The following is a 14479-nucleotide window of genomic DNA, read 5'->3' as shown; positions in this document are numbered from 1 at the left end:
CGTTGCAGAGGCCACAGACAGATTCACAGGACAGCGTTCAACCCACTGCACCACTGGGGAGGCCCTAGAATAATTTCTTTATGTCCAAATCCAACCAAGATTATGGAAATGCAGTTTTCAAAAACAAGTTTTGAAATGTTTACTACATAAATGTGTCCATATGTGCTTACATATGTGTACATGTACAGACACATGTTTAAGATACATTTAAAGTATAATAATATTGCATCTGCTTTGTAGTAAGGAGACGTATTATCAGGATATATGTATCAAGCAATTATACAATACTTTAATTGTGTTGGACACAAAATGATGATTTTCATTGGAAGTACTTTATTCATTGCCTTAATGTATAGTCTGCATTTTTTAAGTGTTCTGGACTCTGTTATTTACTGTTTGAAGGGAAAACCTATTTATTGTACTAACTAATTCTTTCCTTAGTGCTATATGCAATTTTTATTCTCAGATGATAAACAATGGGGCCTAGAGGTGTGATTATTGCATATATCGCAGCCGTCATCACATTCTCATGAAATAAGTCACTGTCCTGGGGTCGCAACTAAAGTCAGTAAAGCCGCAAGTATAGACAACCATGGTGAGGTGGGAGGAGCAAGTTGAGAAGTACTTTTATCTCCCCTTTGCAGAAGAATTTTTCATAACTATGGATCCAATGAATATATAGGAAATCATAATTAAAATAAAGATACCCACCAACACAAACGCAGTAAGTGTAAGAAAATAACTCTCTGAAGAATGGTGTAATCACAGACAAGGACGACCCCAGCTATGATTTTAGAAAAAAAAGTGCTGGATGGTGTTGGAGTCACAGAAAAACAAATCGAATATTATGATGACAACACACAGCGACACCACAATCCTATTGTCACAAAAGACAATCATGAGTTGAAAGCAGATCTTTCAAGTCTCTTTGTGAGAGAGTCTGAGGAAAAAGAGCCTATTTCTTTTTCTTTCTTTTTTTTTTTTTTTGCACAAATTATGTGTTTATTTGAAGGAACTGGTGACATATATGGTCACTTGTTTAAAAATATTAGCGCTGGAAGGGATCATGCTCAGCGAAATAAGCCAAAAAGAAAAAGAAAAATACCAGATGGTCTCACTCATAGCAGGAATCTAGAAAACTTAAATAAGGGACCAGGAAAATGAATAACTATAAGAAAGTGAAAATCAGAATCAACAAAAAACTATGAAACAGAGACACTTTTGGGGGGATGAGGGGCGGGAGGGGAGGGATTGGGATCAGAATGGGGGGTTGCAATTGTATGGGGAATATAAAAATAAAATTTATTATTTAAAAAAAAAAGGTGAGCCCTAGAGTAGGGTATGATAAACAGAAGAAAATCACCTATTTTTATAAATAAAGTTTTATTGGAACACAAAAAAAAATATTGGTACATACAAATTAGCTTATAACGTTTATACTAATAAAGCAAGATTGGATATACTAGTCCTAGTGACAGTCTGAGTCTGATGCTGGTAGGAAGTCAGGTTATTATAGGCCAAAGATATTATTTGAATAATTTTCTCTTCCTTCTTGAGGGGCTCTTACATTCCTCAGTATCTAGGGAGATTTTCCCCAAACTTACTTTTTAAAAATTTTTATTCTTTCACACTTTAAATCTGGAGACCAAAGCCAAGCAGCCTTCATACATACATAAATAGAATTATTTAGTTTTATTTTTATGGATAGCTATACATTTTTCAATTGAGTTGTGGGCATTTTGGAAGTATAGGCTTCTCCCTTCAGGTATAGTTACTGTGATTGGGAGGGTTTTTTTTAAATGTTTACTGCTAAGCTTAGTTGGAGTGCTACAATGACTACACCTGTGGGGGAAAATTTTATACTGCTAAAACTTTTACAAGAATGTAAAAGAGGGCCTCCCTGGTGGCGCAAGGGGTTAGGACACAACCTGTGAAGCAATCTGCAGCCACTGCAGCACGAGTTCGATCCGCGGCCAAGAAGGTGACCCACATGGCGTAGCAGACCTCTCCTGACTCACCTGCTGCTTCCTTATGTCTTATTCCCCCTTTGTCTCTGATGAATCCTCTCACTCTCACCCCCACACACCTCTGGCCTGTACCCTTGTTCTTGTACACATAAATAAATAAATCTTTTTTAAAAGAATGTAAAGTAATGGTACTTTGATAAATATAAAAGTAATAAAAAAACTAAAATCAAAAGCACATGAGGCTAATATTGCTGCCAACAATTTTTGTCTGCAAATCACATATCAGTTGAAACTGATAAAACCTTGGGGGGAAAATTATGATTTATCAAAAAAATAAATAAAAACAAAAACATAAATGGAAAGTTGCATATATAAAGATTAGGATATTTTGAGCAGCTAATCTGAATTAGCTAAATTTCCCAGTCCAAGGGAATGCTAGCACTCCGGTCCTTTGATGATCTAGTGTAATAGGTGGACTTGAGATATTAAATGCGTGCCTCCTTTCCAAGTGTGTCTTGGAGGTAAAATTGTTATGAAGGGATTACTCCATTCCAGAATAGTATTTTTTTTTTTGTCCTGGTGTCTTGATCAATTCTTAAACTGCCAGGAAAACTTGCAAGATATTTCTAAATAATATACTGATGGTAAATCTTGATAAAAATTAATCAAATTCCTCAGAACTTTGCACCTAGTCATATTTCTATTTCTATAGGTACTTAAAATATCCACTTCTCTGTGTGAGATGGCAACATCAAAGTAACACAATACTACCCAATGTGGCATTAAAGTTCAGTTTTGTTTTGGTTTGTTTTGTTTTTCAGGGAAGGAAAAGTTGACAGCAAGGAGACAGTGATGTGGGATTGAAGTGTTAGAAGGAAATAAAGTTATACATCCTTTCTTGCACCATTCCATTTTCTACCACATCTTTACAAAAGGGCAAAGTGTGTTTCAAGAGCAATTGGCACATCTAAGTTTGAAAGTCTCACACCGATGCTTTTACTTCCTTTTCCATATATATTGATGGTAAATGGAAAGTTCTACTTTCCTCATAATACTAGAGGGAGCTAGTGATGAGGAATATGACAATGTAACACTCCCCCCATTATTTCCTGTAACCCTCTCAGTCCCTGAGGAACAAATTTGAGGAAGATGTTGGCTGGTCCAGCATTTTGTGATACATTCACCACCCTCGTATTGTGCCACTTCTATAGACTGAAAGAGATAATTGATTTCTACACTTGTAGCCCCATTTCTTAGCTTTGCCAAGTTCCCAATACAGGGAGATCTCTTAGAAGGTCTCATTTCTTTGGTATAACAAACACCTATAGGAATTTGAGGCTTCTTAAAGATTTTAAGCCACTTTGCAGACTCTTTCATCCCCACCCTATGTCAAAACATTGGGCAATGGACATTATAAATATTTCTGTCTCCCAGGAAGTGCACCAAAACCATGGACACCCTGGGGAGAAGGTCTACAATATCAATTATCATTCTCTGCCAGATGGAAGAAGAGATTTTTTCCAGTACTTATACTTAATTGCTACTCAAGTTTCAATGTTCAAAGGTGGAGAAATTATGAATATTTTCACCAGGTTTTTTTAAAAATGCATTTCACTTTCTTCCAAATCAATCAGAATAAGCGAGTAGCACTGATTCAACTTTTTCAGTGTTTTCTAAAAAGGTACTACTATTTAGAAATGTTAAATAATAGGTATAATTTATTGAGTGAAGTTATGAATTCTGATTGATATTTGGCCAAAAATACATAAATTAAATGTTCATGAAACTTTGAATTTTTCTGGTTGAATTTAGCTGTCCAAATTCTCTACATACATGTAAAAAATATTTTCTATAACATCCCCTCAATTTTTCTATGAACTATAAACTTCTCTTTAAGAAGAAGTCTTAATTTAAAAATTTTTTCCTTACTTCATCTCATGAGGCTATTTTTAGATCCACCAAGGGAATTACTATTGCTTTTATAAATCACAACTGCATAATTATGAAATTAAATGGTCACACTGACTAGTCAAAGGAAAAAAGGAAGGGAAATACACAAAAAACCAAATTGCTAATAATGGTTTACAGTGAAAGTGTTGCAATAAAGTTTGATGTCTGCAAGTTTACAATTAGATTATGGGTAAAACTATGGAAACTACAGGAGAAAATTATATGTTTTTCTTTGCTAATTTCTTTTCAATTTTTCTGATATTATATCACTAATCTGAATTTTGCATTAGCCCTATAATTTCAAAAGCATTCATTATGTATTGAGGTAGGGCATGGAGCATTAGGTGGGTTCAAATCTCAGCTGTGCCTGTATAGCATAGATACAGGCAAGGAATTTAATATCCTGATAATTATTTTCCCAACCTATAAGATGAACACAAACACTTATTTGACATGACTGCTTAGACAGACCTCGCATGTATTATGTACTCGGTGCTTGCGCATTCCATTCCCATTTGCCAAAACAAATGTATAGATGATAGTTACAGGCACATTCTCCATAGCAAATATTCAATAATGTTTCTCCAATCATGGTTTGTCTGTAACCTCCTAGCAGCCCTTCTGCTTGATCTATTTTGCTTAATCTTCTCGCTGTAATTGGCTTTTGTCTAGAGTTTTCAGTCTTAAGTTTGCATGTTTTAAAAATGCTCCTCTTCATTTATTTGTGGGCCACCTATGCCAAGAATGGAAAATGACAATAGTTTTCTCAAGTCTAATTATCTCAAGTCCCCTTATTTTCATCAGTACATTCTATTTTTTATTTATTTTATTTTATTATTGTTTTTAAAGATTTATTTATTTATACAAGCACTGGGGTTCAGGCCAGAGGCGTGGAAGGGTGAGAGAATCCACCAGAGAGAGAGCAGGGAGCAGAACAGGCAGAACGACTGAAACACTGCTGAGGGGAGCAGCAGGCCAGACAGGAGAGGTCTGTCCCACCATGTGGGAATCTCCCTGACCGGCTGGAAATAGAACTGTCTACGCGGAGCCTGCGGACAGCTTCACAGCGCTGCACTCAAGCCTCTGTGCCACTGGGAGGCCCCATTCTATTTTTTTTTTTTTTTAAGATTTATTTATTTATTTATTTATACAAGCACTGGGCACAGTCAGAAGTGCGGGAGGGTGAGAGAATTCACCAGAGCCAGAGCGGGGAGCAGAGCAGGCAGAAGGACCGAAGTACACTGCTGAGGGGAGCAGCGGGCGGCAGGAGAGGTCTGCGCACCATGCGGGACCCTCCTCCGGTGGCCGGGGAGCATCCGGGGATAGATCCGGCGCTGCAGAGGCTGCGGGCAGCCTCGCAACCCAGCGCTCAACCGCTGCGCCACCGGGGAGGCCCCGGCCCCATTCTATTTTTTAATAGTTATTTGTTTATAGTTGCTATACCACCATGAAATTGGTACACAGATTTTTAAAAAAATTCTCATCTTATACCAAAGGAGAAACATCTTTATATCTCTTAAAATGATGAAAAAAAAAAAGGTAGATGAGGAACTCAGAATCTCACAAATCATTTATAGGTTTTATTTACAGTTCTTTATATGTCATGTATTTGTTTTTTATTTTTTTTAAAGATTTATTTATCCAAGAACAGGGGTACAGGCCAGATGCACGGGAGGGTGAGAAGATTCACCAGAGACAGAGCGGGGAACAGAACAGGCAGACTGATGAAATACACTGCTGAGGGGAGCAGAGGGCGAGACAGGAGAGGAGAGGTCTGCTGCGCCATGTGGGATTCTCGCAGGCCAGGATCAAACCCGCACTGCAGAGGCTGCGGACAGCTTCACAGTGCGGTGCTCAACCGTCTGCGCCTCCAGGCAGGCCCTTATATGTCATTTAAAAAAACATATTTTAAAGCCTTTTGTGATTTTTCAATACCTGTGATGAGTCCCCTTCTTGAATAATGGAATCTTTATAGTCTTTATAAAAAAAAAGAGTAGTGGCTTCTTTACATGGATGACCTGTGCTCAGTTCCATGTGGATTCTGATGAGAATTTGGGGGTCAGCTGAGACCATTACAACTTGACCCTATACAGTTTCTCTTTTTTGGATAAAGGGAAGATTGTCCTTGGGGAGCATAGAACTTCTTATGGTGACCACAAAATTTATTTTTCTTTCTGACATACCATCATGGTTTTTCAGTAAAGTTCGTTCCCTTTTAACTGACATCTAATTGAAATTCAATTTCTTAAAATATAGTTTGGAATATGGAAGGTGTATTTTTACTTTCTACTCAACACCATTATTTTATACTTGTGAAAATTTGCCAAGTACTACTCGTCTTTTCTGCACTATTGATAAAGTCAGAGAGAGAGAGCCTATCATACAGACTTTCCCAGGGAATGAGTCAGAGGAAAGGCTGAAAAAGAAAACGAACATAGAAGTACTGAGTATACTTTCTCATGAAGCAAATGTTGCAGAAGACTTTGTTAAAGGAAAATCCTCTTTAACTCAAATCTCTAATTCCTGTATTGCTACTCAAAAATATTTTTCCAGTATCTTATTATAACATTTTATTTTATTATTTTTTTTAAATAATAAATTTTATTTTTATATTCCCCCATACAATTGCAAACGCCCCATTCTGACCCCAGTCCCTCCCCTCCCGCCCCCCGCCCCCCAAAAGTGTCTCTGGTCATAGTTTTTTGTTGATTTTGATTTTCACTTTCTTATAGTTATTCATTTTCCTGGTCCCTTATTAAGTTTTCTAGATTCCTGCTATGAGTGAGACCATCGGTATTTTTCTTTTTCTTTTTGGCTTATTTTGCTGAGCATGATCCCTTCCAACGCCATCCATGTTGCTGCAAATTGCATGTGTTTATCTTTTTTGAATGCTGAGTAATATTCCATGGTATATATGTACCACATCTTCTTGATCCAGTCATCTATTTTTGGGCATTTGGGCTGTTTCCAAAGCTTAGCTATTGTAAATAGTGCTGCTATAAACATAGGGGTGCAGGTGTTCTTTGGAATTGATGTTTCTGTGTCCTTTGGGTAAATACCTAGGAGTGGAATTGCTGGATCATATGGAAGCTCTATGTTTAGTAGGTCCAGAAATCTCCACACAGCTCTCCATAGTGGTTGGACCAGTTTGCACTCCCACCAACAGTGCAGAAGAGTTCCTTTTTCTCCACACCCTCGCCAACATTTGTTGTTGCTAGTTTTTTTAATATGTGCCATTCTCAGTGGTGTAAGATGGTATCTCATGGTAGTTTTGATTTGCATTTCCCTGATGACAAGTGATGTTGAACATTTTTTCATATGTCTGTTGGCCATTTGCATTTCCTCTTCAGAGAAGTTTCTTTTTAGCTCTTCTGCCCATTTTTTGACTGGATTATTTTCTTTGTTGTTGTTGAGTCTCATCAGCTCTTTGCAGATTTTTGTGATCAGTCCTTTATCATTAGTGTTGTGTGCAAAAATGTTCTCCCAGTTGGTGGGGTTTCTCTTTGTTTTTGTTATTCTCTCTTTTGCTGTGCAGAAGCTCTTTAATTTGATGTAGTCCCAGCTGTTTATCTTTGCCTTCACTATCACTGCTTTGGGTGATGTGTCTGTAAAGATGTCTTTGATGTGCAAATCCCGTAGTGTTTCGCCTATATTTCCTTCTATGTATTTTATGGTTTCAGGTCTTATGTCTAGTTCTTTAATCCATTTTGAGTTGATTTTTGTGTATGGTGTGAGGTAGTGGTCAAGCTTCATTCTTTTGCATGTAGCGACCCAATTTTCCCAGCACCATTTATTGAACAAACTCTCTTTGCTCCAATGCATAGTCTTTGCTCCTTTGTCAAAGATTAGTTGACCATAGATCTGTGGGTTTATTTCTGGATTTTCTATTCGATTCCATTGGTCTGTATGTCTGTTCTTATTCCAATACCATGCAGTTTTGATGATTATGGCTTTGTAGTATAGTTTGAAGTCTGGGAGTGTGATGCCTCCATTCCCTTCTTTCTTTTTCAGGAGAGCTTTGGCAATTTGGGGTTTTTGGTGATTCCATATGAATTTCATCAATAATTGTTCTATTTTTTTGAAGAATGACATTGAAATTTTGATTGGAATAGCATTGAATCTGTATATTGCTTTTGGAAGGATGGCCATTTTAATAATGTTTATTCTTCCAATCCATGAGCAGGGGATGTCTTTCCATTTCTTTGTGTCTTCTTCTATTTCTTTTAACAGTTTTATAGTTTTCTTTGTATAGGTCCTTTACCTCTTTTGTTAGATTTATTCCCAAATACTTGATTTTTTTTGTTTCGATAATAAAAGGGATGGTTTTTTTGATTTCTTGTTCTTCAGATTTATTGTTTGTGTATAGGAAGGCTACTGACTTTTGCGTGTTGATTTTGTATCCTGCCACTTTACTGAATTGATTGATGAGTTGAATTAGTTTTTCTGTGGAGATTTTGGGGTTCTCTATGTATATTATCATATCATCTGCAAATAGTGATAGTTTGACTTCTTCTTTTCCTATTTGGATCCTTGGATGTCTTTCTCTTGTCTTATTGCTCTGGCTAGGACTTCCAGTATTATATTGAAAAGCAGTGGTGAGAGTGGACATCCTTGTCTTGTTCCAGATCTTAAAGGAAATGCTTTCAGCTTTTCACCATTGAGAATGATACTGGCTGTTGGCTTGTCATAGATGGCCTTTATGATGTTGAGGTATGTTCCTTGTATCCCAAGAATTTCAAGGGCTTTTATCATGAATGGGTGTTGCACTTTGTCGAAAGCTTTCTCAGCATCTATTGATATTATCATATGGTTTTTATATTTCTTTTTGTTGATGTGTTGGATAACGTTGGTTGATTTTCTGATGTTAAACCATCCTTGTGTCCCTGGAATGAATCCAACTTGGTCGTGGTGAAATATCTTATGGATACATTGTTGGATTCTGATAGCTAAAATTTTATTGAGGATTTTTGCATCAGTGTTCATTAGGGAGATTGCCTGTAGTTTTCCTTTTTTGTGTTGTCCTTATTCGTTTTGTTTTAGTGTAATGTTGGCTTCATAGAACGTGTTTGGTATTGTCCCTTCCTTCTCAATTTTTTGGAAGAGTTTGTGAAGGATAGGCACTAATTCGTCTCTGAATCTTTGGTAGAATTCATTTGTAAATCCATCAGGTCCTGGGCTTTTGTTTTTGGGAAGGTTTTTGATTACCATTTCAATTTCGCTGCTTGTAATTGGTCTGTTTAGGTGTTCTAGAACTCAAAGAAACAACCTAATCTCGAAGCTCAGAGATCTAGAAAAAGAACAACAAAAAAACCCCAAAACCAGTAGAAGAAAAGAAATAATAAAAACCAAAGCAGAAATAAATGAAATTGAAACTAAAAAAACAATCCAAAAGATCAATGAAACCAAGAGCTGGTTCTTTGAAAAAATCAATAAAATAGACAAACCCCTAGCCAGGCTCACAAAGGAAAAAAGGGAGAAAGCACAAATAAACAGGATCATAAATGAAAGAGGAGAGGAGAAATCACAACGGACACAGCAGAAATCAAAAGAATAATCAGTAACTACTATGAACAGTTATATGGAAACAAGTTCAACAATCTAGAGGAGATGGACAAATTCCTACAACTCTACAATCACCCAAAGCTAGATAAAGAAGAAATAGAATATCTTATTATAACATTTTAAAAGAGAAAAACTAGTCGAAAAAAATTGCACTGTAAGCATCTGCATATATACACATGTAGATTGTTCTGGATATCTGCTATTATGTAATAAAACATTCCAAAATTTATTTATTTTTGAAAAAATATTTATTTATTTATACAAGAACCAGGGTACAGGCCAGATGCTTGGGAGGGTAAGAGGATTCACCAGACAGAGTGGGGAACAGAACAGGCAGACTGACGAAATACACTGCTAAGGGGAGCAACGGGAGAGACAGGAGAGGTCTGCTGCGCCATATGGGACCCTCCGGCAGGGATCGAACCCGCACTGCAGAGGCTACAGACAGCTTTGCAGTGCTGCGCTCAACTGCCTGTGCCACCAGGGGAGGCCCAAACATTCCAAAATTTAATCACTTTATTTTTAAAATTCTTTTTAACCTTGTTTATGTGTTCTTCCTTTCTACTTTTCTTTATTAAGGATTACAACACGACATGATTTTGGTTTCACCCCTTTCAGATGTATGTCACCACCCAACCCCCACCATCCAAGAACCCATAGTCTTTTATCCTGGCCATATGGCCCCCTACACAATTTTCCAACCACCACTCCCCCTCCATATCCAGCAGTCTTAATTCTACAGTAATTTTCTAGGCTTTGTTTTATTTATTTTTTTATTTTTTTTTAAATAATAAAATTTATTTTTTATATTCCCCATACAATTGCAGCCCCCCCATTCTGACCCCAATCCCTCCCCTCCCACCCCCGCCCCCCAAAAAGTGTCTCTGGTTATAGTTTTTTTGTTGATTTTGATTTCACTTTCTTATAGTTATTCATTTTCCTGGTCCCTTATTTAAGTTTTCTAGATTCCTGCTATGAGTGAGACCATCCGGTATTTTTCTTTTTCTTTTTGGCTTATTTCGCTGAGCATGATCCCTTCCAGCGCCATCCATGTTGCTGCAAATTGCATGTGTTTATCTTTTTGGAATGCTGAGTAATATTCCATGGTATATATGTACCACATCTTCTTGATCCAGTCATCTATTTTTGGGCATTTGGGCTGTTTCCAAAGCTTAGCTATTGTAAACAGTGCTGCTATAAACATAGGGGTGCAGGTGTTCTTTGAATTGATTGTTTCTGTGTCCTTTGGGTAAATACCTAGGAGAATTGGCTGGATCATATGGAAGCTCTATGTTTAGTAGGCCCAGAAATCTCCACACAGCTCTCCATAGTGGTTGGACCAGTTTGCACTCCCACCAACAGTGCAGAAGAGTTCCTTTTTCTCCACACCCTCGACAACATTTGTTGTTGCTAGTTTTTTTAATATGGCCATTCTCACTGGTGTAAGATGGTATTCTCATGGTAGTTTTGATTTGCATTTCCCTGATGACAAGTGATGTTGAACATTTTTTCATATGCTGTTGGCCATTCGCATTTCCTCTTCAGAGAAGTTTCTTTTAGCTCTTCTGCCCATTTTTTGACTGGATTATTTTTTGTTGTTGTTTAGTCTCATCAGCTCTTTGCAGATTTTTTGTGATCAGTCCTTTATCATTAGTGTTGTGTGCCAAAAATGTTCTCCCAGTTGGTGGGGTTTCTCTTTGTTTTTGTTATTGTCTCTTTTGCTGTGCAGAAGCTCTTAATTTGATGTAGTCCCAGCTGTTTATCTTTGCCTTCACTATCACTGCTTTGGGTGATGTGTCTGTAAAGATGTCTTTTATGTGCAAATCACGTAGCGTTTCGCCTATATTTCTTTCTATATATTTTATGGTTTCAGGTCTTATGTCTAGTTCTTTAATCCATTTTGAGTTGATTTTTGTGTATGGTGTGAGGTAGTGGTCAAGCTTCATTCTTTTGCATGTAGCGACCCAGTTTTCCCAGCACATTTATTGAACAAACTCTCTTTGCTCCAATGCATAGTCTTTGCTCCTTTGTCAAAGATTAGTTGACCATAGATCTGTGGGTTTATTTCTGGATTTTCTATTCGATTCCATTGGTCTGTATGTCTGTTCTTATTCCAATACCATGCAGTTTTGATGATTATGGCTTTGTAGTATAGTTTGAAGTCTGGGAGTGTGATGCCTCTATTCCCTTCTTTCTTTTCAGAGAGCTTTGGCAATTTGGGGTTTTTGGTGATTCCATATGAATTTCATCAATAATTGTTCTATTTTTTTGAAGAATGACATTGAAATTTTGATTGAATAGCATTGAATCTGTATATTGCTTTTGGAAGGATGGCCATTTTAATAATGTTTATTCTCCAATCCATGAGCAGGGGATGTCTTTCATTTCTTTGTGTCTTCTTCTATTTCTTTAACAGTGTTTATAGTTCTTTGTATAGGTCCTTTACCTCTTTTGTTAGATTTATTCCCAAATATTTGATTTTTTTGTTTCAATAAAAAAGGGATGTTTTTTTGATTTCTTGTTCTTCAGATTTATTGTTTGTGTATAGGAAGGCTACTGACTTTTGCGTGTTGATTTTGTATCCTGCCACTTTACTGAATTGATTGATGAGTTGAATTAGTTTTTCTGTGGAGTTTTTGGGGTTCTCTATGTATATTATCATATCATCTGCAAATAGTGATAGTTTGACTTCTTCTTTTCCTATTTGGATCCTTGGATGTCTTTCTCTTGTCTTATTGCTCTGGCTAGGACTTCCAGTATTATATTGAAAAGCAGTGGTGAGAGGGCATCCTTGTCTTGTTCCAGATCTTAATGGAATTGCTTTCAGCTTTTCACCATTGAGAATGATACTGGCTGTTGGCTTGTCATAGATGGCCTTTATGATGTTGAGGTATGTTCCTTGTATCCCAAGAATTTCAAGGGCTTTTATCATGAATGGGTGTTGCACTTTGTCGAAAGCTTTCTCAGCATCTATTGATATTATCATATGGTTTTTATATTTCTTTTTGTTGATGTGTTGGATAACGTTGATTGATTTTCGGATGTTAAACCATCCTTGTGTTCCAGGAATGAATCCTACTTGGTCGTGGTGATTTATCTTATGGATACATTGTTGGATTCTGATAGCTAAAATTTTATTGAGGATTTTTGCATCAGTGTTCATTAGGGAGATTGGCCTGTAGTTTTCCTTTTTTGTGTTGTCCTTGTTCGGTTTTGGTATTAGTGTAATGTTGGCTTCATAGAACGTGTTTGGTATTGTCCCTTCCTTCTCAATTTTTTGGAAGAGTTTGTGAAGGATAGGCACTAATTCGTCTCTGAATCTTTGGTAGAATTCATTTGTAAATCCATCAGGTCCTGGGCTTTTGTTTTTGGGGAGATTTTTGATTTCCATTTCAATTTCGCTGCTTGTAATTGGTCTGTTTAGGTGTTCTATTTCTTCTTTATCTAGCTTTGGGTGATTGTAGAGTTGTAGGAATTTGTCCATCTCCTCTAGATTGTTAAACTTGTTTCCATATAACTGTTCATAGTAGTTACTGATTATTCTTTTGATTTCTGCTGTGTCCGTTGTGATTTCTCCTCTTTCATTGATGATCCTGTTTATTTGTGCTTTCTCCCTTTTTTCCTTTGTGAGCCTGGCTAGGGGTTTGTCTATTTTATTGATTTTTTCAAAGAACAAGCTCTTGGTTTCATTGATCTTTTGGATTGTTTTTTTAGTTTCAATTTCATTTATTTCTGCTTTGGTTTTTATTATTTCTTTTCTTCTACTGGTTTTGGGTTTTTTTTGTTGTTCTTTTTCTAGATCTTTGAGCTTCGAGATTAGGTTGCTTCTTTGAGTTCTTTCTTGTTTCTTGATGTGAGCTTCTATTGCTATATATTTTCCTCTTATTACTGCTTTTGCTGCATCCCATACATTTAGGATATTGGTGTCCTCCTTGTCGTTCAATTCAAAGAATTTTTTAATTTCTTCTTTGATCTCCTCATTAGTCCAGTGGTCTTCCAGTAGTGTGGTTCTTAATCTCCATGAGGTAGGAAAGTTCCTTGCCTTCTTTTTATGGTTTATTTCTAGTTTGATGCCTTCATGGTCAGAAAAGATGGTTGATATGATTTCAGTCTTGGTGTATCTGTTGATATTTGTCTTGTGCCCCAGTATGTGATCGATCCTGGAGAATGATCCGTGTGCGCTTGAGAAAAATGTGTACTCTGTTTTTTTGGGGTTTAGTGTTCTATAGATGTCTGTTAAGCCCAAATGCTCTAGATCCTTATTTAGAGCTTTGGTTTCTTTACTTATTTTTTGTCTTGTTGATCTATCCATTGTTGATAGTGGTGTGTTGAAGTCTCCCACTACGTATGTGTTTTCTCCGATGTCTGTTTTCAGAGAGGACAACAGTTGTCTGATATATTTTGGTGCTCCTTCGTTTGGTGAGTATATGTTAATGAGTGTTATTTCTTCTTGAAGTATTGTCCCCTTGATCATAATGTAGTGACCATTGGGGTCTCTTTTTATCTTTTTGAGTTTGAAATCTGTTTTATCTGATATAAGTATAGCTGTTCCTGCTTTCTTTTTTGGTCCATTTGCTTGTAGGATTGTTTTCCATCCTTTAACTTTGAGCCTATTTTTATCTTTTGTAGCTAAATGTGTTTCCTGGAGACAGCAAAAGGTTGGGTTTTGTTTCTTAATCCAGGCTGCAACTGTGTGTCTTTTTATTGAAGAGTTTAGTCCATTTACATTTAGAGTTAATATTGATATGTTAGCATCTGTATTTGCCATTGTGTTTGTCTTTCCTTTGATTTTATTTAATTATTCTTTTAATAACTTTTTTTTTTTTGGCCTTCTTTCATTGTTATTCGCCCCTCTGAGGTTCTGGCTTTAGGACTCCTTGTAGAATTTTTTGGAGTGGGGGTTTAGTTGTAATGAAATTCCGGAGTTTCTGTTTGTCTGGGAAGGTCCATACTCTTTCTTCAAAGAGGAAGGAGAGCTTTGCGGGATAGAGTATTCTTGT

The sequence above is a fragment of the Talpa occidentalis genome, unplaced genomic scaffold (assembly GCF_014898055.3).
Source record: "Talpa occidentalis isolate TD23 unplaced genomic scaffold, MPIMG_talOcc4v2.1 talOcc4.3, whole genome shotgun sequence".
In the NCBI taxonomy this organism is placed as follows: Eukaryota; Metazoa; Chordata; class Mammalia; order Eulipotyphla; family Talpidae; genus Talpa; species Talpa occidentalis.
The sequence above is the reverse complement of the archived record's forward strand: the minus strand, read 5'-3'. Positions refer to the sequence as shown.